Consider the following 27,706-nt stretch of genomic DNA (forward strand, 5'->3'; position numbering starts at 1 on the left):
TACCGGGTGCCGCCTACATATGATTGATGTATATCTGGATCTCCGAAGAGGGCTCCTAGGGAAAAGCACTGGGACAGGTATTTGAGCTTCAGGAGTGCTGCTTCTATATGCAATACATATATATATATATATATATATATATATATATATATATATATATATATATATATAAGAATTTACTTACCGATAATTCTATTTCTCATAGTCCGTAGTGGATGCTGGGGACTCCGAAAGGACCATAGGGATTAGCGGCTCCGCAGGAGACTGGGCACAAAGTAAAAGCTTTAGGACTAGCTGGTGTGCACTGGCTCCTCCCCCTATGACCCTCCTCCAAGCCTCAGTTAGGATACTGTGCCCGGACGAGCGTACACAATAAGGAAGGATTTTGAATCCCGGGTAAGACTCATACCAGCCACACCAATCACACCGTACAACTTGTGATCTGAACCCAGTTAACAGCATGATAACAGAAGGAGCCTCTGAAAAGATGGCTCACAACAACAATAACCCGATTTTTGTAACAATAACTATGTACAAGTAATGCAGACAATCCGCACTTGGGATGGGCGCCCAGCATCCACTACGGACTATGAGAAATAGAATTATCGGTAAGTAAATTCTTATTTTCTCTAACGTCCTAGTGGATGCTGGGGACTCCGAAAGGACCATGGGGATTATACCAAAGCTCCCAAACGGGCGGGAGAGTGCGGATGACTCTGCAGCACCGAATGAGAGAACTCCAGGTCCTCCTCAGCCAGGGTATCAAATTTGTAGAATTTAGCAAACGTGTTTGCCCCTGACCAAGTAGCTGCTCGGCAAAGTTGTAAAGCCGAGACCCCTCGGGCAGCCGCCCAAGATGAGCCCACTTTCCGTGTGGAATGGGCTTTTACAGATTTTGGCTGTGGCAGGCCTGCCACAGAATGTGCAAGCTGAATTGTACTACAAATCTAACGAGCAATCGTCTGCTTAGAAGCAGGAGCACCAAGCTTGTTGGGTGCATACAGGATAAACAGCGAGTCAGATTTTCTGACTCCAGCCGTCCTGGAAACATATATTTTCAGGGCCCTGACTACGTCCAGCAACTTGGAATCCTCCAAGTCCCTAGTAGCCGCAGGCACCACAATAGGTAGGTTTAAGTGAAATGCTGAAACCACCTTAGGGAGAAATTGAGGACGAGTCCTCAATTCTGCCCTGTCCGTATGAAAAATTAGGTAAGGGCTTTTATAGGATAAAGCCGCCAATTCTGATACACGCCTGGCTGAAGCCAGGGCTAACAGCATTACCACTTTCCATGTGAGATATTTCAAGTCCACAGTGGTGAGTGGTTCAAACCAATGTGATTTTAGGAATCCCAACACTACATTGAGATCCCAAGGTGCCACTGGAGGCACAAAAGGAGGCTGTATATGCAGTACTCCCTTGACAAACGTCTGAACTTCAGGAACAGAAGCTAGTTCTTTTTGGAAGAATATCGACAGGGCCGAAATTTGAACCTTAATGGACCCTAATTTGAGGCCCATAGACAGTCCTGTTTGCAGGAAATGCAGGAATCGACCCAGTTGAAATTCCTCCGTAGGGGCCTTCCTGGCCTCGCACCACGCAACATATTTACGCCAAATACGGTGATAATGTTGTACGGTTACATCCTTCCTGGCTTTGATCAGGGTAGGGATGACTTCATCCGGAATGCCTTTTTCCTTCAGGATCCGGCGTTCAACCGCCATGCCGTCAAACGCAGCCGCAGTAAGTCTTGGAACAGACATGGTCCCTGCTGGAGCAGGTCCTGTCTTAGAGGTAGAGGCCACGGGTCTTCCGTGAGCATCTCTTGAATTTCCGGGTACCAAGTCCTTCTTGGCCAATCCGGAGCCACGAGTATAGTCTTTACTCCTCTCCTTCTTATGATTCTCAGTACTTTTGGTATGAGAGGAAGAGGAGGGAACACATACACTGACCGGTACACCCACGGTGTTACCAGAGCGTCCACAGCTATTGCCTGAGGGTCCCTTGACCTGGAGCAATATCTGTCCAGTTTTTTGTTGAGGCGAGACGCCATCATGTCCACCTTTGGTTTTTCCCAACGGTTTACAATCATGTGGAAGACTTCTGGGTGAAGTCCCCACTCCCCCGGGTGAAGATCGTGTCTGCTGAGGAAGTCTGCTTCCCAGTTGTCCACTCCCGGAATGAACACTGCTGACAGTGCTATCACATGATTTTCCGCCCAGCGAAGAATCCTTGCCACTTCCGTCATTGCCCTCCTGCTTCTTGTGCCGCCCTGTCTGTTTACGTGGGCGACTGCCGTGATGTTGTCCGACTGGATCAATACTGGCTGACCCTGAAGCAGAGGCCTTGCCTGACTTAGGGCATTGTAAATGGCCCTTAGTTCCAGGATATTTATGTGAAGTGACGTTTCCATGCTTGACCACAAGCCCTGGAAATTTTTTCCCTGTGTGACTGCTCCCCAGCCTCTCAGGCTGGCATCCGTGGTCACCAGGACCCAATCCTGAATGCCGAATCTGCGGCCCTCTAGGAGATGAGCACTCTGTAACCACCACAGGAGAGACACCCTTGTCCTTGGAGACAGGGTTATCCGCTGATGCATTTGAAGATGCGATCCGGACCATTTGTCTAGCAGATCCAACTGAAAAGTTCTTGCGTGGAATCTGCCGAATGGAATCGCTTCGTAAGAAGCCACCATCTTTCCCAGGACCCTTGTGCACTGATGCACTGACACCTGGCCTGGTCTTAGGAGTTTCCTGACTAGGTCGGATAACTCCCTGGCTTTCTCTTCCGGGAGAAACACCTTTTTCTGTACTGTGTCCAGAATCATCCCTAGGAACAGCAGACGTGTCGTCGGAATCAGCTGCGATTTTGGAATATTTAGAATCCATCCGTGCTGTCGTAGTACTATTTGAGATAGTGCTACTCCGACCTCTAACTGTTCTCTGGACCGTGCCCTTATCAGGAGATCGTCCAAGTAAGGGATAATTAAGACGCCTTTTCTTCGAAGAAGAATCATCATTTCGGCCATTACCTTGGTAAAGACCCGGGGTGCCGTGGACAATCCAAACAGCAGCGTCTGAAACTGATAGTGACAGTTCTGTACCACAAACCTGAGGTACCCTTGGTGAGAAGGGCAAATTGGGACATGGAGGTAAGCATCCTTGATGTCCAGAGACACCATGTAGTCCCCTTCTTCCAGGTTCGCTATCACTGCTCTGAGTGACTCCATCTTGAACTTGAACCTTTTTATGTAAGTGTTCAAGGCTTTCAGATTTAAAATGGGTCTCACCGAGCCGTCCGGCTTCGGTACCACAAACAGCGTGGAGTAATACCCCTTTCCCTGTTATAGGAGGGGTACCTTGATTATCACTTGCTGGGAATACAGCTTGTGAATGGCTTCCAATACCGCCTCCCTGTCGGGGGTAGACGTTGGTAAAGCAGACTTCAGGAACCGGCGAGGGGGAGACGTCTCGAATTCCAATTTGTACCCCTGAGATACTACCTGCAGGATCCAGGGGTACACTTGCGAGTGAGCCCACTGCGCGCTGAAACTCTTGAGACGGGCCCCCACCGTGCCTGAGTCCGCTTGTAAGGCCCCAGCGTCATGCTGAGGACTTGGCAGAAGCGGGGGAGGGCTTCTGGTCGTGGGAAGAAGCTGTCTGTTGCAGTCTTTTTCCCCTTCCTCTGCCCCGGGGCAGATATGAGTGGCCTTTTGCCCGCTTGCCCTTATGGGGACGAAAGGACTGAGCCTGAAAAGACGGTATCTTTTTCTGCTGCGAGGTGACTTGGGGTAAAAAGGTGGATTTCCCAGCCGTTGCCGTGGCCACCAGGTCCGATAGGCCGCCCCCAAATAACTCCTCCCCTTTATACGGCAATACTTCCATATGCCGTTTGGAATCCGCATCCCCTGACCACTGTCGCGTCCATAATCCTCTTCTGGCAGAAATGGACATCGCACTTACTCTTGATGCCAGAGTGCAAATGTCTCTCTGTGCATCTCGCATATATAGGAATGCATCCTTTAAATGCTCTATAGTCAATAATATATTGTCCCTGTCCAGGGTATCAATATTTTCAGTCAGGGAATCCGACCAAGCCACCCCAGCACTGCACATCCAGGCTGAGGCGATTGCTGGTCGCAGTATAACACCAGTATGTGTGTATATACTTTTAAGGATATTTTCCAGCCTCCTATCTGCTGGTTCCTTAAGGGCGGCCGTTTCTGGAGACGGTAACGCCACTTGTTTTGATAAGCGTGTGAGCGCCTTATCCACCCTAGGGGGTGTTTCCCAACGAGCCCTAACCTCTGGTGGGAAGGGATATAGTGCCAATAATTTTTTAGAAATTAGCAGTTTTTTGTCGGGGGTAACCCACGCTTCATCACACACTTCATTCAATTCATCTGATTCAGGAAAAACTACGGGTAGTTTTTTCACACCCCACATAATACCCCTTTTTGTGGTACTTGCAGTATCAGAGATGTGCAAAACCTCCTTCATTGCCGTGATCATGTAATGTGTGGCCCTACTGGAAAATACGTTTGTTTCTTCACCGTCGACACTGGAGTCAGTGTCTGTGTCTGGGTCCGTGTCGACCCACTGAGGTAACGGGCGTTTAATAGCCCCTGACGGTGTTTGAGACGCCTGGACAGGCACTAACTGAGCTGCCGGCTGTCTCATGTCGTCAACAGTTTTCTGTAACGTGCCGACACTGTCACGTAATTCCTTAATTACGGCCATCCATTCAGGTGTCGACTCCCTAGGGGGTGACATCACCATTATAGGCAATTGCTCCGCCTCCACATCATTTTCCTCCTCATACATGTCGACACACACGTACCGACACCCAGCACACACACAGGGAATGCTCTGATAGAGGACAGGACCCACTTAGCCCCTTGGGGAGACAGAGGGAGAGTTTGCCAGCACACACCAGAGCGCTATATATGTATAGGGACAACCTTACAATAAGTGTCTATCCCTTATAGCTGCTTATATCTGTTATTTTGCCAAATAAGTGCCCCCCTCTCTTTTTTACCCTGTTTCTGTAGTTGCAGGATGCAGGGGAGATTCTGGGAGCCTTCCTACCAGCGGAGCTGTGTGGGAAAAATGGCGCTGTGTGCTGAGGAGATAGGCCCCGCCCCCTTCACGGCGGGCTCTTCTCCCGCTTTTTTCTGGAAAACTGGCAGGGGTTAAATACATCCATATAGCCCAGGAGCTATATGTGATGTATTTTTTGCCAAATAAGGTAAATTCATTGCTTCCCAGGGCGCCCCCCCCCCAGCGCCCTGCACCCTCAGTGACCGAAGTGTGAAGTGTGCTGAGAGCAATGGCGCACAGCTGCAGTGCTGTGCGCTACCTTATGAAGACAGGAAAGTCTTCTGCCGCCGATTTATGGACCTCTTCTTGCTTCAGCATCTGTAAGGGGGCCGGCGGCGCGGCTCCGGGACCCATCCATGGCTGGGCCTGTGATCGTCCCTCTGGAGCTAATGTCCAGTAGCCTAAGAAGCCCAATCCACTCTGCACGCAGGTGAGTTCGCTTCTTCTCCCCTTAGTCCCTCGATGCAGTGAGCCTGTTGCCAGCAGGTCTCACTGAAAATAAAAAACCTATTTAAACTTTTACTCTAAGCAGCTCAGGAGAGCCACCTAGATTGCACCCTTATCGTTCGTGCACAAAATCTTAACTGAGGCTTGGAGGAGGGTCATAGGGGGAGGAGCCAGTGCACACCAGCTAGTCCTAAAGCTTTTACTTTGTGCCCAGTCTCCTGCGGAGCCGCTAATCCCTATGGTCCTTTCGGAGTCCCCAGCATCCACTAGGACGTTAGAGAAATATATATACACACACACACACACAGTGTGTATATATATATATATATATACACACACACACACACACACACACACTATAAATAATAAGTGTATATATATATATATATATATATATATAATAAATAACCCAGAGCCTAAACTTGAAGTGCAGCCAGCCTTACTTTTTTTTACTTTGCTGGCAGGCTGCTGTCACACATAAAAGAGCGATAGTTCCTCTCTCTTTGTTCCTACAAGCAGCACACTCCGCTGGGCGCTGGCTCCACACTACAAATCCTCACTCCAGAGGCTGTCTTCCTTGTTCCCAGCAGCCTGCGCGCCCAGCCAATGGCTGAGCCGCAGGCTGCTGCTTCACAGATGATTGGGCATCTGAGCCGTCGCTCAGCTGCCCTGCCTGTAGTCCCTGTAGATCAGCTCCCTCTACGTGGCGTCTAAAAGGCGTGCGGCACCGCGCCAGTGTTTTGTGAGTGCAGACGGGAGCAGGAGAGCCGGGACAGCCATCCCCCAGCTGCCTGCCCTGCTTGTTTTTTGCGCGGCCACACAAGCGTCTGGCAGTGCAGTGGGGAGCCGCTGCCCAGAGCACAGCACCGCAGAGCGGATCAAAGATCCGATCTGTGCTAGGCGGCGGGGGCGCGGGGGGGCCTTTTAAAAAAGGGGTCCCGGGATACATACCCCCGGGCCCCCCCCCCCCCCCTTAATCCGGCTCTGAGGCCAGGGATCTCCTATGAGCAATTCCTGAGATCTGGATACCAAGCTCTCCTTGGCCAGTCTGGGACCATGAGGCTCGCCCAAATTTCCTTTTTATGAACCCAGAACGTTTGGAACGAGAGAAAACGTAGGGAATACATATACCAACTGAAAACACCCACGGTGTCACCAGTGCCTTCACTGTTCCTTGACCTGGAACTCTGAAGCCTCTTGTTGAGACGAGATGCCATCATTCCTACTTGAGGAAATCCCAACGCCATGTCACCCCTTCGAAGGCTACTTGGAGGAGGTCTCCCCTCTCCTGGATGGAGATCGCCAGCTGAGGAAGTCTGCTTCCCAGTCGTCCACTCCTGGAACGAACATCGCTGACAAAGCGCTTGTATGTTTTTTCCGCTCAGTGGAAAATCCTTGTGGCTTCTTCCATTGCTGTTCTGCATTTCGTTGTATAAAATCATTGTAAACGGACCTTAACTCTAGACCGTTTATATGGGGACAAGTTTCCTAACTTGACCATCTTCCTTGGAAATTTTCCCCCTGAGTGACTGCCCCCCCACCTTGGAGGCTTGCATCCGTGGTCACTAGGATCCAGTCCTGGATACCGAACCTGCGCCCCTCTATGAGGTGAGAACTGCGCACCCTCCACAGGAGTGAGATTCTGGTCTTGGAAGATAGGATTATCCTCCGGTGTATGTGTAGGTGGGAACCGGACTACTTGTCCAACAGGTCCCTCTGGAACGCCCTGGCATGGAACCTGACAAATTGAGTGGCCTCGTAGGCCGCAACCATCTTTTCCAGCAACTGAATGTATTGATGAAATGACACTCTTGCTGGTCTCGGAATTTGTTTGACCAGACTCTGGATCTCCAGAGCCTTTTTCACTGGAAGAAAAAAACTCTTTGTAGTTCTGTGTCTAGTATTATTCCCAAAACAGACAACCGCGTCGATGGGACCAACAGTGATTCTGACAAGTTCAGGAGCTAACCCTGTTTCAGGGAGAGTGCAAAGTTTTTCACCAACTGATTCCTAGAACTCGCCGTTATCAGGGGACCGTCCCAGTACGGGAAAACTGTGACTCCTTACTAGCGACGGAGAATCATCATTACCACCATCACCCTTGGAGCCGTGGAAAGACCAACGGCAACATCTGAAATTGGTAATGACACCCCTGAATTGCAAACCTCAGGCAAGCCTAATGCGGAGGTTCTTTATGTCTACTGAGACCATGGAAAAAACTCCTTTTTCCAGATTGGAGATCACTGCCTTGAGAGATTCCATCTTGGATTTGAATTTCTTTAAGTAGAAAATGAGGGATTTCAGATTTAGTATTGGTCTGACCGAGCCGTCTGGTTTCGGGACCACGAAGTGGCTTGAATAAAAACCTTCTCCCTCTTGTGACGGGGGAAAAACAGGTCAATGACCTGATCCTGATACCACCTTTGTCTTGTGTCGCATACTACCTCCCCGTCCGGAGGAGAATCGGTAATTTGAAAAATCGGTGAGGGAAAACGTCTGGAAATTTCAGTATGTACCCTTGGGACACTATTCGCAAAACCCACGGGTCCAGGTCCGTTCCAGGACTGACTGAAGAGTTTTTAGACGTGGCCCCACCAGTGTCATGTGGTGGATGTGGCAGAACAGAGGATGATGTCTGCTCCTGTGATCTTGAAGAGGTTCCGGACCTCTTCCCTTTTCTCCTTCCTCTACCTGCAAAGAAAGGGGAATCAGTATCTATTGGGCCGAAATGACTGCATCCGACAATGATGCGTCATCATCCGCTGTGAGGGAACATAGGGCAAGAAGGTAGACTTACCAGCGGCAGCTGTCGAGATCAAATTAACTAGGCCGTCACCAAACCAGGCTTCACCTTCATAGGGCCGAGACTCCATTTCTTCTCGGAGTCCGCATCAGCATTGCATTGGTGAATCCACAACGCCCTCCTAACCGAGACCGCCATGCAATTGGCCTGAGAACCCAATAGTCCTATATCCCTTGCAGTTGCACGAAAGTACGCTGCAGTATTTGATATGACCCAATGTAAGGAGTATCCCATCTCTCTCCAGGGTATCTATATCGGATGACAAGGCACCCAACCATTTTGGCATACTACTACTCCCCCATGCGCATGTAATGGCAGGTCTAACTAACGTACGCGTGAACACATAACTAGAAAATAACGCATTTTCCTGCATACGATCCGCTGGATTTGTGACAGGGCCCCTTTGCAGAACAGGGGATGACTCCCACTTTATTCTGTCCGCGGCGGGAAAAGAATAAACAATCAGAATCCTTATTAGAATTTGAAACCATCTTGTCATGGCTGACCCAGACTTTCACACACACAGCTCTCTGCACATGAGGAGGAACGATACCTCAGCTTTCATTATAACTTATATATATATATATATATATATCCACACATAGACCCTTCAGTCAGGAACAGCGAGAGTCCTCAGTGACGTCTTTACTGTGCACTACTCATGTACTGAATGCTCTTCTTTTTTTTTGCGGATCTAATCAGGAAAAATTATGGTCGACATAGGAAACAGTATCCGTGTCGATATCAGGGAGTAGAAACCCCCCGAGGGGTCTTGGGACACAGAGTTATGCAACCTTTATATATATATATATATATATATATATATATATATATACACATACACACACACACACACACACACACACACATATATGCAAATTTTCTACCCAGTCAGATAATGGTGGTGCCTACATGGCCACCCACACCCGTCTGTGTCCCTAATATCGTTTTCTCTTAGGGAAAACATTCAGCCACCGACGTGTCGACACACATGTACCAAGTAGCATCAAGAGCCGGTGGTGTCGACAGGGTCACTCCCACAGCCGTTTGTGGGACGAGCACTCAGCCTCAGACATGCCGACACACGTGTACCAAACACCAACCGACACCCCGGGCATATAGGGGACAGACCCACAGTAAAGTCTTTCAGGAAGACACAGATGGAGTTTGCCAGCTCACAACCCAGCGCTCAATTCCGATTCTGAAACCTTTATATAATGCCTCAGACCTTATTTTAACTTATATTGCATCAAATCAACTGTGCTCCCCCCCCCCCCTCCCTCGTTTTTTACTCTGTTATGTTGTACAGTAGTGTGAGGACGGACCAGCGTCTCTACAAGAGAAAATGGCGCTGATGAGAGCTGTGAGGGCTAAGCCCCGCCCCCTTAATGGTGCGCTTCAGCCCCGCTATTTTTTATTATCTTTATACTGGCGGGGGTCAGGATTTAGTGCATAGGCACTCATAGCCTTGTTTACCAGTCACATATGAGGATTTTATGCTGCCCCGGGTGCCGCTGTGTGTGGGAGCATGGCGCGCAGCGCGATCGCTGTGCAGTACCTCAGAAGCGGTCACTGAAGCCTTCTTTTCTTCTTCTATTCACCTGTCTTCTGACTTCTGGCTCTGCAAGGGGGATGACGGTGGGCTCTGGGAATGAACCCCTAGGCGTACCTAGTGTTCCAAACCCTCAGGAGCTAATGGTGTCCTGTAGCCAAAGAAGCAGAGCCTTTAAACTCACTAGAAGTGGGTCTGACTTCTCTCCCCTAAGTCCCACGATTATTGGTTAGCCACCCATTGGTTGGGTGGCTAACCAATAATCTGTTGCCAGCAGTCTCCCTGAAAATAAAAAACCTAACATAAGTCTTTTTCCGAGAAACTCAGTAGAGCTCCTCAGAGTGCATCCAGTCTGCCTGGGCACAATTCTAAACTGGAGTCTGGAGGAGGGGCATAGAGGGAGGAGCCAGGTCACACCATTTGAAAGTCTTAAAGTGCCCATGTCTCCTGTGGATTCCGTCTATACCCCATGGTTCTTGAAGTGACCCTAGCATCCTCTAGGACGTATGAGAAAATACAATAGTGATAACATACACATACATAGGTATAGATGTGACAACCAATAAGAGTTACTGGAAAATATTTTGCATGCAATTTTGTCTTGGTGGTAAATTGATCAATGCTTTCAGAAACAGTCCCTCAAAAGGATTTGGGATGGAATTCTAGCGGCCGGGATCAGAATACAGAAACTGGGATCCGGGCTGCCAGAATGCCGGCAGCGGGGCAAGCGCTAGAAAGCCCCTTGCGGGCTCGCTGCGCTTGCCACAGGTTATATTCCCACTCTATGGGTGTCATGCACACCCACCAGTGGGAATAGCCCAAGCGCTGCTGCTGGCATTCTGGGCGGTCGGGATCCCGGCGTCGGTATCCTGAACAACGGGATATTAAAACAGATGATTGGTAAGCAAACCAAAATCCAAAATGAGTTAGTATTCAGGAAGTAATTGCCCCCTTTCCAGCCAGCAATATTATTCAATTAGTAAGTATAGTTACTAATAGTAATCCACAACCAATGTGTCCGGATTAATATTAACTATATGTCCTAACTGGATAACATTGCAGGCTGGAAGTTGAACAATTATTTCCTGAATACTACCTCATATTGGATTTTGGGTGGCTAACCAATAATCTGTTTTATAGGACTGCTTGTTCTATTACTGATTTATTAATGATTCTGTGTTAAACTTGTTCTGGACACCTGTAGTTATTATCATCCTGGTTTTTTATTTTCATTTTATTTAAATATTTTTTGTATGTTTAAAAACACCATTTATTGGTAATGTTAGCACTCCTGATTATTTTCTTACTGTCATTTTCATTTTTAGTTTTTATGATGTTATTGAGGCTATCGTCTACACCTGTTCAGGGTCCAATTGTTTCTTATTTTGACTTTGCTATTTTCCACTCGGCTGATGATTGGCACTGCACATGGTGATGCACCCTACGCACTTCAGCACTTGGCGATCCTGTCCTGAGTCTATATCACATTTGCATAAATAACATGCATGTGACTAACCACATATATACGTATAAACCAAAAGGCAAGTGCCTGATTAATTCACAAGTGTAATATATATTATATTTAATTCATAACTTACATTTCCCATTAACGTCCTCACGTCAGCATACAAGTATCTTTTCCAGCTAACCTTTATCCATTCACTTATACTGACAATGTGGGTTCAAGTTCAGAACATGGGACCCCCTGGCTTAGCATAACTAAACTGCTTCAGAACATCATTAAACTTGTTCAGAACATTAAAACGTGTACCCTCATAGTCTTGCTTCACTCACCCAATAAATATGTCAGATGAGATAATGGGGCTTTTGAAGCGTACCTAGATACCATAGCTGGCCAAGGTAAAACACCAAGGTATTCCTAACCTCAAGAAGTATAATTAGCAATAAAAATGGGATTTTAATACCTACCAGTAAATCCTTTTCTCTTAGTCCGTAGAGGATGCTGGGGTCACCATTAGAACCATGGAGTATAGACGGGATCCGCAGGAGACATGCGCACTTTAAAGACTTTCAAAGGGTGTGAACTGGCTCCTCCCTCTATGCCCCTACTCCAGACTCCAGTTATTGGAACTGTGCCCAGGGAGACGGAAATTTCGAGGAAAGGATTTATTGTTAAACTAAGGTGAGATTCATACCAGCTCACACCTCATGTATGCCGCACAATGTGGCATTCAACAGAACACAAGCCAACCGCATGAACAATTTCAGCAACAGGCTGACTATAAACGTAACACAACATGTGTGTAACCACAACTAATAACTGCAGATACAGTACGCACTGGGACGGGTGCCCAGCATCCTCTACGGACTAAGAGAAAAGGATTTACCGGTAGGTATTAAAATCCCATTTTCTCATACGTCCTAGAGGATGCTGGGGTCACCATTAGAACCATGGGGTTATACCAAAGCTCTAGAACGGGCGGGAGAGTGCGGATGACTGCAGCACCGATTGACCAAACTTGAGGTCATCATCGGCCAGGGTATCAAACTTGTAAAACTTTGTAAAAGTGTTTGAACCCGACCAAGTAGCTGCTCGGCAAAGTTGCAATGCCGAGACCCCCCGGGCAGCCGCCCAGGACGAGCCCACCTTTCTAGTAGAATGGGCCTTCACCGATTTCGGTAACGGCAATCCAGCCGTGAAATGAGCATGCTGAATTGTATTACAGATCCAGTGTGCAATGGTCTGCTTGGAAGCAGGAGCCCCAATCTTGTTGGGAGCATACAGGACAAACAGAGCCTCCGTTTTCCTAACCTGAGCCGTTCTGGCGACATAAATTTTCAAAGCTCTGACCACATCCAGAGACTTTGACTCAATTAAGGCATCAGTAGCCACTGGCACCACAATAGGTTGGTTCATGTGGAAAGATGAAACCACCTTCGGCAGAAAGTGCTGACGAGTCCTCAACTCTGCTCTATCTTCATGGAAGATCAAATAAGGGCTCTTGTGAGACAAGGCCGTTAACTCAGACACCCGCCTTGCGGATGCCAAGGCCAACAGGATGACCACTTTCCAAGTGAGGAATTTCAACCCCACCTTCTGTAAAGGTTCAAACCAATGTGATTGAAGGAACTGCAACACCACGTTAAGATCCCATGGTGCCACTGGGGGCACAACTGGAGGTAGGATGTGCAACACACCTTTCACGAAAGAACTAAAACAAAATCACCAAGTAGGCGCACGGTACCAGTGATGTTGATAAAAACACAATTTATTAACATAAAACCAATAACAAACTGATTAAAAGACACAACACTACACAGAGCATATAACTGAGGTATTATACCTTATAGTTCACACATAAAGTGTATAAATAAGTGAAAGGGACACTAATATGCAGGAGAACCCGTCTCTGTAAGATAGGGTTAATCTCTCACATTAATTCCATATCAGACAGTTTAAATGAAAAGGAAGTCCTGTAAACTGATGTAATTAGCGTTTGTGACCATAAAGGTGTCCAGATTTAAATAGTGTTTCCTTGGAGCAAAATAAACCAGCCGATTAATGTTACTCACTGAGACGTAATGATCTCTTGCTGTACGGGATAAATGGTTAAGAAACCGCTTGTTATCACCCTGTGCATGGGTGAGACATCCGTCAGCGGTATATTCAGATGAAAGCCACTTCTTTCTGTGCAGCACCAGTTGCCTGTATTAGATCACCATACAGATCCTCCAGCTTGCTGAGCGACGCCCGGCCGGGCAGGAGGTAACAATGTTCCAAATGCAAGGAGAGTTAGAGTGGAGTGATTGAATCACAGGCTGGATCATTCACCGGTAACTTGTAACAAACGGCTGAAAGTGATGGATGTCGTGCTCCGTGGGACACTTAATGGTCAAGTGTGGCCCTTACTTCTGTACCCTCAACGCGTTTCTCCGCACCTCAGGCGGCTTCTTCAAGAGGCAATACGAAAGTATGAACTTCTGGAAGGGAGGACAATTGTTTTTGAAAGAAAACCGATAAGGCTGAAATCTGTACCTTAATTGAGCCCAACTTTAGGCCCGCATCCACACCTGCTTGTAGAAAATGGAGAAAACGTCCTAGCTGAAATTCTTCCATAGGAGCCTTCTTGGATTCACACCAAGAAACATATTTTCTCCAAATACGGTGGCAATATTTAGACCTTACTCCTTTCCTGGCCTGAATAAGTGTGGGAATGACTTCACTGGGAATACCCTTTCGGGCTAGGATTTGGCGTTCAACCGCCATGCCGTCAAACGTAGCCATGGTAAGTCTTAATACACGCACGGCCCCTGCTGTAACAGGTCCTCACGTAGAGGAAGAGGCCAGGGATCTCCTATGAGTAATTCCTGAAGATCTGGATACCAAGCCCTCCTTGGCCAGTCTTGGACAATGAGGATCACTTGAATCTTTGTTCTTCTTATGATCTTTAGAACTTTTGGAATGAGAGGAAGTGGAGGGAATACATACACCGACTGAAACACCCATGGTGTCACCAGTGCATCCACTGCTATTGCTTGAGGGTTCCTCGACCTGGAACAATATCTCTGAAACTTCTTGTTGAGACGAGATGCCATCATGTCTATTTGAGGAATTCCCCAATGACTTGTCACTTCTGTGAAGACCTCTTGATGGAGGCCCCACTCTCCTGGAGATCGTGTCTGCTGAGGAAGTCTGCTTCCCAGTTGTCCACTCCTGGAATGAAGATCGCTGACAGAGCGCTTGTATGCTTTTCCGCCCAGCGGAGAACCTTTGTGGCTTCTGCCATTGCCGCTCTGCTTTTTTGTTCCGCCCTGGCGGTTTATTTACGCTACTGCTGTTACATTGTCCGACTGTATCAGTACGGGCAGATTGCGAAGAAGATGTTCCGCTTGTAGAAGGCCGTTGTAAATGGCCCTTAACTCTAGAATGTTTATGTGAAGACAAGTTTCCTGGCTTGACCATCTTCCTTGGAAGTTTTCCCCCTGTGTGACTGCTCCCCAGCCTCGGAGACTTGGATCCGTGGTTACTAGGATCCAGTCCTGGATCCCAAATCTGCACCCCTCTAGGAGGTGAGAGATGTGCAGCCACCACAGGAGTGAGATTCTGGTCTTGGAAGACAGGATTATCCTTCGGTGCATGTGCAGGTGGGATCCGGACCACTTGTCCAACAGGTCCCACTGAAACACTCTGGCATGGAATCTGCCAAACTGAATAGCCTCGTTGGCCGCAACCATCTTCCCCAGCAACCAAATGCATTGATGGATTGACACTCTTGCTGGTTTCAGAATTTGTTTGACCAGACTCTGAAGTTCCAGAGCCTTTTCCACTGGTAGAAAAACTTTTTGTAGTTCTGTGTCCAGTATCATTCCCAAAAACGACAACCGCATCGTCGGAATCAACTGTGATTTTGGCAAGTTTAAGAGCCAACCATGTTGTTGAAGAACTGTCAGGGAGAGTGCAATGTTTTGCACCAACTGGTCCCTGGATCTCGCCTTTATCAGGAGATCGTCCAAGTACGGGATAATCGTGACTCCTTGCTTGCGAAGGAGAACCATCATTTCCGCCATCACTTTGGTGAAAATCCTCGGAGCCGCGGACAGACCAAACGGCAACGTCTGAAATTGGTAATGACAATCCTGAATTGCAAACCTCAGGTAAGCCTGATGCGGAGGATAAATGGGAATATGTAAGTAGGCATCCTTTATGTCCACCGACACCATAAACTCCCCTTCCTCCAGACTGGAGATCACTGCTCAGAGAGACTCCATCTTGAATTTGAATTTTTTTAGGTAGAAATTGAGGGATTTTAGGTTTAGGATCGGTCTGACCGAGCCGTCCGGCTTCGGGACCACAAACAGGCTTGAATAAAAGCCTTCTCCCTGTTGTGACGGGGGAACCATGACAATGACCTGATTTTGACACAACTTCTGTATTGCGTCGCATACTACCTCGCTGTCCGGAAGAGAAGCTGGTAAGGCCGATTTGAAAAATCGGCGAACGTCTTGAAACTCCAGTTTGTACCCTTGGGATACTATTTGTAAAACCCATGGGTCCAGGTCCGAACGATACCAGAACTGACTGAAGAGTTTGAGACGTGCCCCCACCGGTGCGGACTCCCGCAGAGGAGCCCCAGCGTCATGCGGTGGAGTTGGCAGAAGCCGGAGAGGACTTCTGCTCCTGGGAACCCGACAAGGCTGGTGATCTTTTACCTCTTCCCCTTCGTCTAGTAGCAAGGAAGGAAGAACCTCGCCCCTTTCTGTATTTATTGGGCCGAAAGGACTGCATTTGATAGTGGTGTGTTTTCTTTTGTTGTTGAGGAGCATAAGGCAAAAAGGATGACTTACCCACGGTAGCCGTAGATACCAAATCAGCGAGGCCATCACCAAACAAGTCACCACCTTTATATGGTAGAGATTCCATATTTTTCTTGGAGTCAGCATCAGCATTCCATTGGTGAATCCACAATGCTCGCCTAGCTGAGACTGCCATGGCATTGGCTTTTGATCCCAAAAGGCCAATATCTCTCGCAGTTTCCTTTAGGTACGCTGCAGTGTCCTTGATATAACCCAGCGTCAAGAGGATGGTATCCCTATCTAGGGTATCTATATCAGATGACAAGTTATCTGCCCACTTTTCAATAGCACTACTCACCCACGCAGATGCAATGACAAGTCTGAGTAGCGTACCTGTGGTCGCATAAATGGATTTTAACGTAGTTTCTTGCTTACAATCCGCAGGTTCCTTAAGGGCTGTCGTGCCAGGTGACGGGAGAGCCACCTTTTTAGACAAATGTGATAGGCCCTTGTCTACAATGGGGGGTGACTCACACTTTTCCCTATCCTCAGAGGGAAACGGATAAGCCACCGGAATCCTTTTGGGAATCTGAAACTTTCTGTCAGGGCTTTCCCAGACTTTTTCAAATAGAGTGTTCAGTTCATGAGAGGGAGGGAACGTTATCTCAGGTTTCTTTTCTTTATACATACAGACCCTTTTATCAGGAACAGCAGGGTCCTCAGTGATATGTAATACATCTTTAACCGCCACAATCATGTACGGAATGCTCTTTGCCAATTTTGGATCTAATCTGGAATCACTATAGTCGACACTGGAATCAGTGTCCGTGTCGGTACCAGTGTCTGCCAACTGGGCAAAAGTACGTTTTTGTGACCCCGAGGGGTCCTGGACTTGTAATAACACATCCTCCACAGATTTCTTCCATGCCTGGGTCTGAGACTCAGACTTATCTAATCTCACTAATAAGAGCCACATTAGCATTCAAAACATTTACCCAATCAGGAGTCAGCGGTGCCGACAGGGTCACCCCCACAGCCGTTTGTGTCCCTAATACAGCCTCCTCCTGGGAAGAGCACTCAGCCTCAGACATGTCGACACACGTGTACCAAACACCCACAGACACACCGGGCATATAGGGGACAGACCCACAGTAAAGTCTGTCAGAGAGACACAGAGGGGATTTGCCAGCTCACAACCCAGCGCCAAACACTAAAAAACGCCCCAGACCTGTAGCGCTTTAAATATCAAATATTTTGCACCAAATTATTCTGTACCCCCCCCCTCCCCTCCCCGTTTTGCACCGATACTTGTCAGCAGTGTGAGGAAGGACCAGCGTCTCTGCAGCCCTGTGGAGAGGAAATGGAGCCGAGCTGAGAGTGAGCTGTGAGCAATAAGCTCCGCCCCCTTAATGGTGCGCTTCTGTCCCGCTTATTTTAATAAATAATTATACTGGTGGGGGTTAGGACAGTGCCTTGACACTAATGTCCCCTCTTGCCAGTGGAAATTGAGGATTTTTGCTGCCCAGGGCGCCCCCCCGAGCCCTGCACCCTGCACTGCTGTGTGTGCGGGAGCATGGCGCGCAGCGTTCCGTTCGCTGCGCAGTACCTCAGAATGCTGTCACTGAAGAAGAAGTCTTCTTTTCTTCTGCTACTCACCTGTCTTCTGACTTCTGGCTCTGTAAGGGGGTGACGGCAGGCTGTGGGAGTGAGCATCTAGGCGTACCCAGCGATCAGCACCCTCAGGAGCTAATGGTGTCCTGTCAGCCAGAAGCAGAGCCATTGAACTCACTAGAAGCTGGTCATACTTCTCTCCCCTAAGTCCCACGAAGCAGGGAGACTGTTGCCAGCAGCCTCCCTGAAAATAAAAAACCTAACATAAGTCTTTTTCAGAGAAACTCAGTAGAGCTCCCCTGTAGTGCGTCCAGTCTCACTGGGCACAATTCTAAAACTGGAGTCTGGAGGAGGGGCATAGAGGGAGGAGCCAGTTCACACCCTTTGAAATACTTAAAGTGCCCATGTCTCCTGCGGATCCCGTCTATACCCCATGGTTCTAATGGTGACCCCAGCATCCTCTAGGACGTATGAGAAAAGGTAATAACCTGAGGCTCTAAATATATTCTGTGTATGAAATGCTGCAGTATAAATTAACAAACATTTTTACATTTTATTATTAAGAGAGATATTTATCAAAGCTTGGAGAGATAAAATTGTGAGAGATAAAGTACCATCCTGTCATTTTTCAAACGGCTGCAGTATGATTTACAGGTGGACAGGATGCCGGCTGTCAATATCCCGACATCGGCATCCTACCCTCCAGAATGCCAACAGCAGGGCAAGCGCTAAGAGTCTCCTTGCAGGCTACGCTGCGGGCTCACCACAGGATATACTCCCTCTCTATGGGTGTCGTGGACACCCACGAGTGGGAACAGTCCTGGTGAGTCGGGATTCTGGCTGGTGACATTGTTGGCTGTCGGGATTCCGGTGTTGGTATTCTAACTGCCGGGATCCAAACAGGCAGCAAATTAAACGCATCCCATTCAAACACAGCCTGTAAAATGTAAGGCAGAAGCTGATTGGCTGATATTTTATCTCTCTCAATACCCCCCAAAGTACTAAAAGGTAATAGGTGAAGATAGTATATCAGGAAACAATGACAAAAGGTCGGGAAAATAATTAGCTCATATGAATGGCAGAAACGAACAAAGCAGATCTCCAGCAAATAGGAAAGCATAACATATAAATATGCTTGTATAGGTCATGTATAAAGTCCAAGCCTGACCATACCCTGCTTGAAGATTTGGTGCCGATGATGATATTGTAAGAGAGTATTTGGGTTTTGTGGAGAAAACATTCATCTTAAGTCTGGCGAACTACATTTGGGCGTCCGATTGGCAGTGAATTTCCAGAGATACCCTGCTTACAATACTACCAACACTGGCCCCAAATCTTCAAAGTCCGGCTTGGACTTTTCACATCACCTATAACTGGCTATACAAGCATATTTATGTTCTGTTTGCCTATTTCCTGGAGCTCTGCATTTATATGATCTAATTATTTTCCCAGCATCTTCATTGTCTCTGATATACTATCTTCGTCTATTACCTTTACTATTTAATAATAAAGCATATTTTTATATTAATTCATGCTGCAGCATTTCATACACAAAGAGTATACCTAGTGCCTCAGGTTATCACCTTTTTCTTGCATAATAATATTCCCACGTGGGTAGTAGCTGTACCCCAGGGGGTCCCATGTTCTGCAGTGTAATCTCCTACTTTATGTTACCATACCTCCCAACATGACCCTCTCCAGGAGGGACAGAATTCTCTGCTTCTGGACTTCTCTCTTAATGTAGGATTGCCCTCACCTGTGCTAAACAGGTTACTGGATAAGAAAGGTGTGTCAGCACAGGTGATGGCAATCATACATTAACAGGGAAGTCCAGGAGCAGAGCATTCTGTCCCTCCTGGAGAGGGTCATGTTGTGAGTTATGCGTTACAAATGCTCCAGGCAGTATATACTGTATGTATACATATAAAATGTAATTTTGGTCTACGGCCAGCAAGTACCGTCTATGCAGTCACACAGCACGCTGCAACTCCTGCGCGGAGACAGAGCTACTATTAAACACCCTGACGATGTGTAGCGTAGTATGGATAGCTGCGAGCTGTGCACAAGCCGTGGAGTGACAGGGGGCAGACACAGTAACACAGCGGACAGGCCGCGGCTCAGGCGGGCACGGACACCGCCGCACAGTGACCCCGGCCCGGCCTCACCAAGCTCACTCGGTGCCGCCCCCGACTGTGTCCTGCTCCTCCGGCTCCTACTACGCAGCGCGACATTACCAACCGGCCCGAGAAAACCAGCCAGTAGTAGAGAAGCTCTCAGTCAGTCGTCATAGTAAAGTCGGACAATGAGACAGCTGCTGGGATTTGCTGAGAGCCCAGACGCCCACAGGTGCTTTAATAAAAATAACTACCATGCATACCTCCCAACAGGACCCTCTCCAGGAGGGACAGAATACTCTGCTCCTGGATTTCCCTCATGATTTATGATTGCCATCACCTGTGCTGAAACACATTTCTTATCCATTACCCTGTTCAACACAGGAGCCAGCAATCACAAATTAAGAGAAAAGTCCAGGAGCAGAGCATTTTGTCCCTCATGGAGAGGGTCGTGTTGGGAGGTATGCTGCTGTTTCCCTGTAACCTATAGCTATTATAAGTACGCTGCAGTGAGCTATACTGTAGTCTTTGGCAGTAGCGGATCTTGCCACAGGCAAGCATGACTTTTGCCCGGGGTGCCACCTTCCGGAGGGCGCCGACGCCATCCTAAGGGCGCCGGCACCATCCGTAGGGCGCCGCACCATGGCAAGATCAGCTACTGTTTGGCAGTGCCCCGCGCTGTGTCCCCTGCTGTGAAGGGAACTAGACGCTACCCGTCTAGTTTCCCTTCGTGGAGAGGACCTTTGGTGTGCGGTGCGCAATGACGTCATCGTGCACCGCACAGCATTGTGGGACTGGCACAGACGCTAGGGGTCATAATTGACCTCTAGTGTCTATCTATGCTGTGCTATGGGAGAGACGTCATGACGTCTCACCCATAGATCCGAAGAGAGGAGCCGCGCCGGCGGAGGTCTTCAGCGGTCAGGAATCAGGAGCGGGGATAGTAAGTATTCTTTTTTCTCTAACGTCCTAGTGGATGCTGGGGACTCCGTAAGGACCATGGGGAATAGACGGGCTCCGCAGGAGACATGGGCACTTTAAGAAAGAATTTGGATTCTGGTGTGCTCTGGCTCCTCCCTCTGTGTCCCTCCTCCAGACCTCAGTTTGAATCTGTGCCCGGACGAGCTGGGTGCTATTTAGTGAGCTCTCCTGAGCTTGCTATAAGAAAGTATTTTGTTAGGTTTTTTATTTTCAGGGAGATCTGCTGGCAACAGGCTCCCTGCATCGTGGGACTGAGGGGAGAGAAGCAGCCCTACTCTCTGAAGATAGGTCCTGCTTCTTAGGCTACTGGACACCATTAGCTCCAGAGGGATCGTACACAGGATCTCACCCTTTGTCGTCCGATCCCGGAGCCGCGCCGCCGTCCCCCTCGCAGAGCCGGAAGACAGAAGCCGGGTGATAGAAGCAAGAAGACTTAGAAATCGGCGGCAGAAGACTCCAGTCTTCACTGAGGTAGCGCACAGCACTGCAGCTGTGCGCCATTGCTCCCACACTACACCCACATACTCCGGTCACTGTAGGGTGCAGGGCGCAGGGGGGGGCGCCCTGGGCAGCAATTAGGACCTCTTGGCAAAAGTTACTCATATATACAGTTGGGCACTGTATATATGTATGAGCCCCTGCCATAATAGTGTACAGAAACGCGGGACAGAAGCCTGCCGCTGAGGGGGCGGGGCTTCTTCCTCAGCACTCACCAGCGCCATTTTCTCTCCACAGCTCCGCTGAGAGGAAGCTCCCCAGGCTCTCCCCTGCAGATTCACGGTGGAAGAGGGTAAAAAGAGAGTTGGGGCAGATACATTTGGCGCAAAAACATAATTTCTCTGACGTCCTAGTGGATGCTGGGAACTCCGTAAGGACCATGGGGAATAGCGGGCTCCGAAGGAGGCTGGGCACTCTAGAAAGATCTTAGACTACCTGGTGTGCACTGGCTCCTCCCACTATGACCCTCCTCCAAGCCTCAGTTAGATTTCGTGCCCGGCCGAGGTTGGATGCACACTAGGGGCTCTCCTGAGCTCTTAGAAAGTAATAGTCTTAGATTTTTTTATTTTCAGTGAGACCTGCTGGCAACAGGCTCACTGCAGCGAGGGACTAAGGGGAGAAGAAGCGAACTCGCCTGCTTGCAGCCGGATTGGGCTTCTTAGGCTACTGGACACCATTAGCTCCAGAGGGATCGACCGCAGGCCCAGCCTTGATGTTCGGTCCCGGAGCCGCGCCGCCGTCCCCCTTACAGAGCCAGAAGCAAGAAGATGGTCCGGAAAATCGGCGGCATGAAGACTCTGTCTTCACCAAGGTAGCGCACAGCACTGCAGCTGTGCGCCATTGCTCCTCTCACACACTTCACACTCCGGTCACTGAGGGTGCAGGGCGCTGGGGGGGGCGCCCTGAGGCAGCAATAAAAACACCTTGGCTGGCTAAAATACCTCAATATATAGCCCCAGGGGCTATATATGAGGTAAATACCCCTGCCAGAATTCCATAAAAAACGGGAGAATAGGCCGCGAAAAAGGGGCGGAGCCTATCTCCTCAGCACACTGGCGCCATTTTCCCTCACAGCTCCGCTGGAAGGAAGCTCCCTAGCTCTCCCCTGCAGTCTACAAAGGGTTAATAAAGAGAGGGGGGGCACTAAATTTAGGCGCAGTATACATTATATATAAAAACAGCAGCTATAGGGGACATAACTCAGTTAGTCCCTGCATTATATAGCGCTCTGGTGTGTGCTGGCATACTCTCACTCTGTCCCCCCAAAGGGCTTTTGTGGGTCCTGTCCTCGTTTAGAGCATTCCCTGTGTGTCTGCGGTGTGTCGGTACGGCTGTGTCGACATGTTGAATGAGGAGGCTTATATGGTGACGGAGCAGAGGCCGATATATGTGATGTCGCCCCCTGTGGGGCCGACACCAGAGTGGATGGATAGGTGAAAGGTATTAACCGACAGTGTCAACTCCTTACATAAAAGGGTGGATGACGTAACAGCTGTGGGACAGCCGGCTTCGCAGCCCGCGCCTGCCCAGGCGTCTCAAAGGCCATCAGGGGCTCAAAAACGCCCGCTCTCTCAGATGGCAGACACAGATGTCGACACGGAGTCTGACTCCAGTGTCGACAAGGTGGAGACATATACACAATCCACTAGGAACATCCGTGACTTGATCCCGGCAATAAAAAAAAAATGTGTTATACATTCTGACTTTAACCCAAGCACCTCTAAAAATGGGTTTTAGGTTTGGGGAGAAAAAACAGGCAGTGTTTTGTTCCCCCATCAGATGAATAAATGAAGTGTGTGAAAAGCGTGGGTTCCCCCGTTAAGAAACTGGTAATTTATATAAAGTTACTGATGGCGTACCCTTTCCCGCCAGGTGGATAAGTTACGCTGGGAGATATCCCCTAGGGTGGATAAGGCGCTCACACGTTTGTCAAAAAAGGTGGCACTGCCGTCTTAGGATACGGCCACTTTAATAGGTACCTGTTGATAAAAAACAGGAGGCTATCCTGAAGTCTGTATTTACACACTCAGGTACTAGACTGAGACCTGCAGATAGTGCTGCTGCAGCGTGGTCGGTGACCCTGTCAAACAGGGATACTAGTTGGCAAACATAAAAACATATTAAAGACGTCGTCTTATATATGGGGGATGCACAGAGGGATATTTTGCCGGCTGGCATCCAAAATAAATGTAATGTCCATTCTGTCAGGAGGGTATTAGAGACCTGTCACTGGACAGGTGATGCTGACTTAAAAAGCGCATAGAGAGCCATATAAGGGTGAGGAATTATTTGGGGATGGTCTCTGGGACCTCGTATCCACAGCAACTGCTGGGAAGAAATAATTTTACCTCAGGTTTCCTCACAGACAAAGGTACAGTCCTTTCGGCTTCAGAAAAGCAAGCGGGTCAAATGGCGCTTCCTTTCTGTACAGAGACAAGGGTAGAGGGAAAAAGCTGCACCAGTCAGCCTGTTCCCAGAATCAAGATTCTTCCCCCGCCTCCTGTGAGTCCACACCATGACGCGGGTGCTCCACAGGTGTAGCCAGGTACGGTGGGGGGCCGTCTCAAAAATTTCAGCAATTAGTGGGCTCGCTCACAGGTGGATCCCTGTTTCTTTCAAGTAGTATTTCAGGGGTGCAAGCTGGAATTCGAGATGTCTCCCCCCAGCCGTTTCCTAAAATATGCCTTGCTGACAACTCCCTCAGGCAGGGAGGCTGTGCTAGAGGCAATTAATAAGCGGTATTCCCAGCAGGTAATACTCAAGGTGCCCCTACTTCAACAAGGACGGGGTTACTATTCCACACGGGTTGGGGTACCGAAACCGCATGGTTCGGTGTGACCCATTTTATATTTAAAATCCTTGAACACATACATAAAAAAATTCAAGTTCAAGATGGAATCGCTCAGGGCGGTTATTGCAAGCCTGGACGAGGGGGATTACAGGATATCCCGGGACATCAAGGATGCTTACCTGCATGTCCCCATTTACCATCCTCGCCAGGAGTACCTCAGATTTGTGGTACAGGATTACCATTACCAAGTCCAGACACTGCCGTTTGGACTGTACATGGCACCGAGGGTGTTTTATCAAGGTAATGGCCGAAATGATGATACTCCTTCGAAAAAAGGGAGTTGTAATTATCCCGTACTTGGACAATCTCGTTATAAGGGCGAGGTCCAAGGAGCAGTTGGTAGTCGGGGTAGCACTATTTTGGAAAGTGCTACAACAGCATGGTTGGATTCTAAACAGTCCAAAGTCACAGCTGGTTCCTATGACACGTCTACTGTTCCTGGGGATGGTTCTGGACATAAACCAGAAATAGTGTTTCTCCCGGAGGAGAAAGCCAAGGAGTTGTCATCTCTAGTCAGAGACCTCCTGAAGCCAAAATAGGTAGCGGTGCATCATTGCACGCGAGTCCTGGGAAAAATGGTAGCTTCCTACGAAGCAATCCCATTAGGCAGGTTCCATACAAGAACTTTTCAGAGGGACCTGTTGGACAAGTGGTCCGGATCGCATCTTCCGATGCATAGGCTGATAACCCTGTCTCCAAGGACCAGGGTATCTCTACTGTGGTGGCTGCAGAGTGCCCATCTTCAAGAGGGCCGCAGGTTCGGCATACAGGACTAGGTTCTAGTGACCATGGAATCCAGCCTTTGAGGCTGGGAGGCAGTCACACAGGGTAGAGATTTCCAGGGACTTTGGTCAAGTCAGGTTATTTCCCTACACATAAATATTCTGGACCTGAGGGCCATTTACAATGCCCTGAGGCCGGCAAGGCCTCTGCTTCAAAACCAGCCGGTACTGATCCAATCAGACAACATCACGGCAAGCGCCCATGTAAACCAACAGGGCGGCACAAAAAGCAGGATGGCGATGGCAGAAGCCACAAGGATTCTCCGATAGGCGGAAAATCATGTGTTAGCACTGTCAGCAGTGTTCATTCCCGGAGTGGACAACTGGGAAGCAGATCTTCTCAACAGACACGACCTCCACCCGGGAGAATGGGGACTTCCTCCAGAAGTCTTCCAATAGGATTGTACACCATTGGGAAAGGCCACAGGTGGACATGATGGCGTCCCGTCTCAACAAAAAGCTATAAAAGATATTGCACCGGGTCAAGGGACCCTCAGGCGATAGCTATGGACGCTCTGGTAACACCGTGGGTGTACCAGTCGGTTTATGTGTTCTCCCCTCTGCCTCTCATACCAAAGGTACTGAGAATAATAAGAAGGCGAGGAGTAAGAACGATACTCGTGGATGGCCAAGAAGAGCTTGGTACCCAGAACTTCAAGAATTTATATCAGAGGACCCATGGCCTCTGCCACTCAGACAGGACCTGCGGCAGCAGGGGCCCTGTCTGTTCCAAGACTTACCGCGGCTGCGTTTGACGGCATGGCGGTTGAACGCCGGATCCTGAAGGAAAAGGGCATTCCGGAGGAAGTCATTCCTACGCTTACTAAAGCCAGGAAAGAGGTTACAGCAACTCATTATCACCGCATATGGCGAAAATATGTTGCATGGTGTGAGGCCGAAAGGGCCCCAACAGAGGAATTTCAACTAGGTCGATTTCTGCATTTCCTGCAAGCAGGAGTGACTATGGGCCTTAAATTGGGTTCCATTAAGGTACAGATCTCGGCTCTGTCGATTTTCTTTCAAAAAGAACTAGCTTCAGTACCTGAAGTTCAGACATTTATAAAAGGAGTGCTGCATAGTCAGCCCCCGTTTGTGCCTCCTGTGGCACCTTGGGATCTCAACGTGGTGTTGAGTTTCTTAAAATCACATTGGTTTGAACCACTAAAAACCGTGGATCTGAAATATCTCACGTGGAAGGTGGTTATGTTATTGGCCTTGGCTTCTGCCAGGCGAGTATCAAAATTGGCGGCTTTGTCTTGTAAAAGCCCTTATTTGATTTTCCATATGGATAGGGCAGAATTGAGGACTCGTCCCCAGTTTCTCCCAAAGGTGGTGTCAGCGTTTCACCTGAACCAGCCTATTGTGGTGCCTGCGGCTACTAGGGACTTGGAGGACTCCAAGTTGCTAGACGTTGTCAGGGCACTGAAAATATATGTTTCCAGAACGACTAGAGTCAGAAAATCTGACTCGCTGTTTATCCTATATGCACCTAGCAAGCTGGGTGCTCCTGCTTCTAAGCAGACTATTGCTCGTTGGATTTGTAGTACAATTCAGCTTGCACATACTGTGGCAGGCCTGCCACAGCCAAAATCTGTCAATGCCCATTCCACAAGGAAGGTGGGCTCATCTTGGGCGGCTGCCCGAGGGGTCTCGGCTTTACAACTTTGCCGAGCAGCTACTTGGTCAGGGGCAAACACGTTTGCAAAATTCTACAAATTTGATACCCTGGCTGAGGAGGACCTGGAGTTCTCTCATTCGGTGCTGCAGAGTCATCCGCACTTTCCCGCCCGTTTGGGAGCTTTGGTATAATCCCCATGGTCCTTACGGAGTTCCCAGCATCCACTAGGACGTCAGAGAAAATAAGAATTTACTCACCGGTAATTCTATTTCTCGTAGTCCGTAGTGGATGCTGGGCGCCCATCCCAAGTGCGGTTTATCTGCAATACTTGGACATAGTTATTGTTAACTAAATCGGGTTATTGTTGAGCCATCTGTTGAGAGGCTCTATTGTTTCATACTGTTAACTGTGTTTCATATCACGAGTTGTACGGTGTGATTGGTGTGGCTGGTATGAGTCTTACCCGGGATTCAAAATCCTTCCTTATTGTGTACGCTCGTCCGGGCACAGTACCTAACTGAGGCTTGGAGGAGGGTAATAGTGGGAGGAGCCAGTGCATACCAGGTAGTCTAAGATCTTTCTAGAGTGCCCAGCCTCCTTCGGAGCCCGCTATTCCCCATGGTCCTTACGGAGTGCCCAGCATCCACTACGGACTACGAGAAATAGAATTACCGGTGAGTAAATTCTTATTATACAGCAGCTACTGGGTTAACACCAAGTTACTGTGTGATTCCTGGGACATATAGCGCTGGGGTGTGTGCTGGCATACTCTCTCTCTATCTCTCCAAAGGGCCTTGTGGGGGAACTGTCTTCAAAAAAGAGCTTCCCCTGTGTGTTTGTGGTGTGTTGGTACGCTTGTGTCGACATGTTTGACGAGGAAGGCAATGTGGAAGCAGAGCGGGAGCAAATGAATGTGGGGTCTCCGCCGACGGCGCCGACCCCTGATTGGATGGATATGTGAAGGTTTTAAATGATAATGTTAATTCCTTGCATAAAAGGTTGGATAAAGCTGAAACCTTAGGACAGTCAGGGTCTCAACCCATGCCTGATCCGATGTCGCAGAGGCCGTCAGGGTCTCAGAAGCGCCCACTATCC

General features: G+C 48.7%; 1 protein-coding gene across 2 annotated transcripts in view; it reads right to left on the bottom strand.

Moving 5' to 3' along the window:
- Positions 1-20,038, bottom strand: part of CCNB1IP1 (cyclin B1 interacting protein 1) — a 105,748-nt gene extending 85,710 nt beyond the window's left edge. Inside the window, exon 1 of one of the 2 annotated variants that reach the window (XM_063913923.1) lies at positions 19,726-20,038. The gene's annotated coding sequence lies outside the window, so the exon portion shown is untranslated. Of the gene's footprint in view, positions 1-19,446; positions 19,493-19,725 lie in introns of those variants that run through there. The other variant, XM_063913932.1, reaches the window with a different exon arrangement.
- Between the last annotated feature and the right edge of the window lie 7,668 nt (positions 20,039-27,706).

This window comes from Pseudophryne corroboree, chromosome 1 (genome assembly GCF_028390025.1).
Source record: "Pseudophryne corroboree isolate aPseCor3 chromosome 1, aPseCor3.hap2, whole genome shotgun sequence".
NCBI classification, from domain to species: Eukaryota; Metazoa; Chordata; class Amphibia; order Anura; family Myobatrachidae; genus Pseudophryne; species Pseudophryne corroboree.